We start from the raw sequence: 7043 nt of genomic DNA on the forward strand, positions 1-7043 counted from the left end.
AGACTGAATTTTCGGACGTGTTCTCACCCCTGCCCAGCTGCACCCGCCTCATAGAACCACCACATTGAGACGCCCCCGGGGGTGGTAGTGCGCAGCCGCCCTTACAGGCTACCCGAACACAAGAAAAAAGTGGTTCGGGAAGAACTCGAGGCCATGCTCGAAATGGGCATCGTCGAGGAGTCCCACAGTGACTGGAGCAGCCCGGTGGTCTTGGTTCCCAAGGCCAACGGGTCGGTCCGGTTCTGTGTGGACTATAGAAAAGTCAACACGGTGTCTAAATTCGATGCGTACCCAATGCCTCGTATTGACGAGTTGCTGGATCGACTAGGCACGGCTCGCTTTTATTCGACACTGGATTTAACAAAGGGATATTGGCAGATCCCCTTGACTCCACTATCCTGGGAAAAAACGTCCTTTTCCACACCGTTTGGCTTACACCAATTTGTCACACTTCCTTTTGGGCTGTTTGGGGCGCCCGCTACGTTCCAGCGGCTTATGGACAGGGTCCTCCGCCCCCATGCCTCCTATGCGGCTGCATACTTAGACGATATTATAATCTATAGCAACGACTGGCCACAACACCTGAGGGCCGTCCTTGGGTCGCTGAGGCGAGCGGGTCTCACGGCCAACCCGAAGAAGTGTGCGATTGGGCAGGTGGAAGTACGGTATCTGGGCTTTCACTTGGGCAATGGGCAGGTGCGTCCCCAAATTAATAAGACAGCAGCGATTGCGGCCTGCCCGAGGCTCAAGACCAAAAGAGGGTGAGACAGTTCCTGGGGCTGGCTGGCTACTATCGTAGGTTCATACCTAATTATTCGGACATCACCAGCCCGCTGACTCATCTCACTAAAAAGGGGGCACCAGATCCGGAACAGTGGACGGAGCAATGCCAGCGGGCTTTCTATGAGGTGAAGGCTGCACTGTGTGGAGGGCCACTGTTACACTCCCCTGACTTTTCTCTCCCCTTTATGTTGCAGACGGACGCGTCGGACAGAGGGCTGGGGGCTGTTCTGTCCCAGGAGGGGGAGGATCGCCCCGTGCTGTACATCAGCAGAAAGCTGTCGATGCGTGAGGAGCGCTACAGCACAATAGAGAAAGAGTGCTTGGCCATCAAGTGGGCGGTCCTCGCCCTCCGCTACTACCTGCTGGGACGCCCTTTCACCCTCTGTTCGGACCACGCGCCCCTCCAGTGGCTCCACCGCATGAAGGATGCCAACGTGCGGCTCACCCTTTGGTATCTGGCACTCCAGCCCTCTTTAACTTCAAGGTGATCCACAGGCCGGGGACGCAGATGGTCGTGGCGGACTTCCTCTCCCGTCAAGGGGGGGGAGGGGGAGGCGGCTGCGGGCCGGACGGCTGCCCGGCCTGAGTCGGGCCGTGGGGGTATGTGGCAGTGGGGACGTGGTCAAGCGTCGGTCTGTGACCGGAGGGCGGAGTCAGGGAAGGTAAATGGCAGAATCACTACACCTGATGTCAGGTAACGTGTGTTTGTGTGTCTTCCCCAGTGACCGCGCCCTATATAAGGAGAGAGAGAGCAGAGGAAGAGAGCTCTCTCCCCAACCAGACAACCTGTGTGTGTGCGTGCGTGTCTGGGAGAGTGTAAAAATCACTGAAAAGTGCCAATAAAGAGGTTTTTTTGAACTCCGTTCTGGCCTGCCGTCCTTCTGTGCTCCACCCACCCATCCGAATTTCTACAGAGTCATTGCCCATCCACAGATGTATATGATAGGTTCAGACAGTGCTACATGTGTTGAAAGGATCTGGAGTACAAGCATCAGGGAGTTTTAACTTTGAGTTAAAATTTTGTAGTTTTAGTTTATTCTTTTATATAATATTGTGGTTCAAAGTGAAACTATCAATGATTGGGACTTGAGTGCAAATTATTTTTAGGAAGTGTAGTCTTTAGGTTATACAAGTAAGAACATAAGGAGGGCACAGCATTCAAACATCTCAGTTAACTAGAATTCTCTATGCCCATAAACCCTTGTTTTACCCAAGAGAAAAGTTATTAACAAAAGGTTAAAAATTGTTTTCAGCCTAGATATAAAAAGACTGAGTCCTAAACACTAATTATAAGTCTGTTCCATAACTATGGGGCTTTGTAAGAAAAAGTTCTGCCTCCTGGTGTAGTCTTCATTATTCTATGTTCCAACAAAGAGCCTGAAGATTTTGATCAAAGCAGTGGCAGATCATAAAAAGACTAAAATGTTTCTCAGGTACTGCAGTGTGAGACCATTCAGTGCTTTACAGTATTTTATAATCAATGTGATTAGGTACCCCAAGGGCTGCTGCAGTACACATGGACAAGTGCTGACTAGCATTGATGAGTGATTTTTCATCAAATCATTTTATACACAAAAGTTGTATTATTCATTTTAATTTTGTATGAAAGCAAAGACCAAGTCTTTACCATTATGGATGTTTACTTTTTATGTGTATTAATGTAATATTTTATCAATTAAACAACAACTAAAAACAGGCTATTCCAGCGTTTGTACAGCCCGGTGGCTGACAACCTGTTCACAGAGCATGTTATTTTCTGATGGCTCACTCAATTTCCCATTGGTTGGAATTGCCCAGAAACACTTACAGACTGACAGATCATCTCTCCAGCCACATTTTTTGGATAAAAATTGAGTCTGACACCCCACTATCAGTGGTTGAACTGTTCAATTAAACCTTTAGTTCTCATCTCATTATCTCTAGCCACTTTATCCTGTTCTACAGGGTCGCAGGCAAGCTGGAGCCTATCCCAGCTGACTACGGGGTACACCCTGGACAAGTCGCCAGGTCATCACAGGGCTGATACATAGACACAGACAACCATTCACACTCACATTCACACCTACGGTCAATTTAGAGTCACCAGTTAACCTAACCTGCATGTCTTTGGACTGTGGGGGAAACCGGAGCACCCGGAGGAAACCCACGCGGACACGGGGAGAACATGCAAACTCCGCACAGAAAGGCCCTCGCCAGCCACGGGGCTCGAACCCAGGACCTTCTTGCTGTGAGGCGACAGCGCTAACCACTACACCACCGTGCCGCCTAAACCTTTAGTTCTGATTACAAAATGGTTTAATAAATGCAAAATCCATAAATTTTTACATAAATCGAGAGCTTAGATGGTCTATTTTCAAAAAAATATTGGTGTGAGAGCCCTGCGATGACCTGGCGACTTGTCCAGGGTGTACCCTGCCTCTTGACCATAGTCAGCTGGGATAGGCTCCAGCTTGCTTGCAACGCTGTAGAACAGGATAAGCGGCTACAGATGATGGATGGATGGATATTGGTGTGAGATCAAATAATCTGATACAGAATTGCATTCGAAACATGGTGGATCCAGTGCGTGTGGAATATCAACAAAATTCACACACAAAAGTGACACAAAGAAGTTAATGTTACCTCTCAAATATACAAAGAATTTGTTGGTCCTCACTTTCTAAAACCATATTATTTCCCTTACGTGAATCTCGTAGCTTTAATTCGCGTGGATTTTATGGAATTATTGTGTCACAGTCCGGTCCAGTCCATCCATGCCTTAGATTGTGGGACTTCCACGCCGGCTCCAGGCCTAATCCAGGACAGGAATTCAGTCCTGCCTTGCTGAAGGCCAGTTCCTGAAGTGGCACTCCCACACCTGCTACCACTCCTCTCCCATCAGCCAGGGCTTTTTAAGAACTATTTGGAGCTATTCCATTTGCCAGACTGTCTCTTATAGACTTTTCTCGCCTTGCTACAGCTCACTGGTATTGTGTCTTCTTGATTCCCCCTGCCTGAATTTTTCCTTGTTTTTGGTCAAGTTTTTCCATCCAGTTTTTTGTCCCCGTTTTTGCTTGCCTGTTCTTTTGAATTGTGTCTTTTGCTACCTCTGCCTGGATTTCCCTGTGTTCATCAGTTTTTGTGGAGATTTTTCGGTCCTGTTTTTTGTCCCTGATCGTGTCTACCTGCTCCTCTGTGTTTTTGATGACCAATTTTTGTCTGAGCCCCACTGTACCTTTTTGCCTTTCTGCCATCTACTTCATTAAAGAACTTTTCTCTTTACACTGCCTGTTTTCTGAGTCTGCTTTTGGGTCCTCACTTCACCTCAGCTCGGCATTCCTGACATATTGTTGACGTTTCTGCACATCTGTGTCTCTATCTTCATGTTTTTAAAATCCTGAGATGGGTAGTTTAAAAAAAAAAATCAGTGGTCATGACCGCCAACAGGCGATAGAAGTTATTAGTAAACATTTCATGTTAAGCATGCTACTTTGCCAAGTTGAAAAAAAATATGAATTTCTCTGTGCATGAACAATTACATCCAACAAAAATTATTTCTTACCACAGCAGCTTTCATGAAACATAAAATAATTAAATATTATTATCCCAAAATACCACATTTATAAACTTAACATTATGTAGGCCTTGAGACATTAAAAGTAAACGACATGGGGATTAAATAATTTAAATACATTGTACATATATGCAGATATTGATACTGTTTCTTTATTAATTACAATTATTTTGATACAACTTAACACTTAATTACTAATGTCACATGGCAATATAAATACATGTACATATTCACAAGAAAGACAAAAGACTTACCCGGTGAATTTGTGAGCAATAACTAGTGAAGTAGTAAGTAGATTTTGTTAACTTATTCATCAAGGGTGGCACGGTGGTGTGATGGTTAGCACTGTTGCCTTACGGCAAGAAGGTCCTGGGTTTGAGCCCAGCAGCTGACGAGGGACTTTCTGTGTGGAGTTTGCATGTTCTCGCTGTGTCCGTGTGGATTTTCTCTGGGTGCTCCAGTTTCCTCCACAGTCTAAAGACATGCAGGTTAGGCTAATTGGTGGCTCTAAAGTGAGTGTGAATGAATGTTTGTGTCTACAGTATATGTCAGCCCTGCGATGACCTGGGGCCTCATTTATAAAACTTTGCGCAGGATTTACGCCAGAAGATGGCGTGCGCACGAAACTCAGAATGTGCGTGCGCACAAAAATATTCTGATTTATAAAACCATGCGCACGCACGTTCCACGCCAATTTCCCTTTATAAATCACAATCCACTCTAAATTTGCGGCACCTGTGCGTACCTCAAGACACACCCACGATTGCCTATAAATATTCAGCGAAACGCCCTTAATGAATATTGATATCTGTGGACAACATGCCCAAAACAGAAGGAAAGACAAAGAAGCGCAACTGCACCGACTGTGAAGTTGAAGTGCTAGTAGATGAAGTGTAGCAGCGTCGAGCTGTTTTGTTTGGAGGCCATAGTACGGGAGTTACAAATGCGAAAAAAACATGTGAATGGCAGCATGTGGTCGATGCGGTCAATTCTGTAGCTTCACAAGGCCGTACTATGGCAGAGGTAAAAAAAAAAATGGTCCGACATAAAGGTGGACGCCAAGAAGAGGATTGCGGCACACCGCCAAAGTGTCCGTGCGGGGGGAAGGGGGAGCCGGAGCTCACCCCACTGGATTAAAAACTGGCTGGCATTATAGGGGAAACCCTCCTGAGTGGAGTTGTGCGTGAAGAGGAGGGTGACACCGATGCTGGGCCACATGAACCAGCCAAGGATTCGGGTATGTAATTTTTTTTTGGTTGTGTATCAAGGAACCACCTCACATTGCACATGTGCCCCCCTTGTTTGAAATGGGTGTGAAATTAATTGAAATGAGTCTTCATCCAGAAAAAGTATTTTATTAACAAAAAAATTCCCTCGCAGTTGCTGGGTGTGCCAGTGAGGCCAGCAGTGTGTCAGCTGCAGCAGTAGAGGTCCCAAGGATGTCCACGGCCTCCGATGCATGTGCATCCATGCCGAAACCAGCCACCAGCGCCCGTATCCTAACAGATTCAGTGCTGCAGGTGCAGCGGGAACATGTGGATGCCGTCCGCGAGGTCGCCCGGGAGTTAAAAGAAATAAAAAATAAGTTGTCTGCATTAAATGCCAGCATTAAAGAATTTCTTAAAAAGTAATCATTTGTTTCCATACCAAATTATTTACAAGCGGCGCATCACCTCCTCGCGCTGGCGCACGGCTCTTGTGTTTGGGTGGAATGCCTGGGGATAGGGATCGGGGTCAAGGTCAAGGTTGACCTCTTCAGCTTGCAAAAAAGGCATGTTTTGTAGCTGTGCCACATTGTGCAGCACAGCACACGCCCTAACAATCCTACAGACCTTTTCGGGTCTGTAACATAGCGCTCCCCCCGTGGCATCCAGACAACGCCATCTGCCCTTCAGGAGCCCGATGGTGCGCTCCACAACAGCGCGCGCCTGGCTGTGGCGCAGGTTGTAAGTGGTCTCCTCAGGCATTTGGGGGTTCATAAATGGTGTGAGCAGCCACCGTTTCAGCGGATACCCACTGTCACTTACAACATAACTGAATGAGTAAAGGCTTGAATATTTAGAAATGGTCTAAGAATGGTTACAAATACTTTCAGGATTTATGCATTAATCACCCACACCCAGAAGTCAACCATCATGCACAGCTCCAGCATCCAGTCTCTGCCCAATGCTGCTATGTCTCAATATAAATGAATCATGGGTTGAACCAGACCACCGGGCGACAATATTTGTGTGGACCATGTCCGCGTCACATATAACTTGGACATTGAGGGAATGAAAATGCTTCCTGTTAACAAAGGCAAATTCATTTTCATTCAGTGCCCTTATAGCAATATGAGTGCAGTCAATAGCACCGATCACATTTGGGAAATTGGACTTTGCTGCAAATTGCACTTTTTTATTTGCCTGTTCACCCACCTTGTATGGAAGCTTGATGTAGTTTGGTGATAAACCAATTACACCTCCTAACACTTCTGGCAAAATGCGGCTGAAGGTTGGCTGCGATATCCCAGACCGGTCAGCCAGTTCTCGCTGAAAAGTGCCAGTGGCCAGAAAGCCGATGCAAGTCAGCACTTGCAGCGAGACTGGGATGGCATGATTCCGGCGGGTACCTCTCTCCAACGCTGGGCCCAACTCAGCTATCAGGTGTAAAAGGACAGCTTGTGGCAATCTGAATCAGCTCATGAGCCACTCATCGTCATTGGCCA

The sequence above is a fragment of the Neoarius graeffei genome, chromosome 23 (genome assembly GCF_027579695.1).
Source record: "Neoarius graeffei isolate fNeoGra1 chromosome 23, fNeoGra1.pri, whole genome shotgun sequence".
Classification (NCBI taxonomy): domain Eukaryota; kingdom Metazoa; phylum Chordata; class Actinopteri; order Siluriformes; family Ariidae; genus Neoarius; species Neoarius graeffei.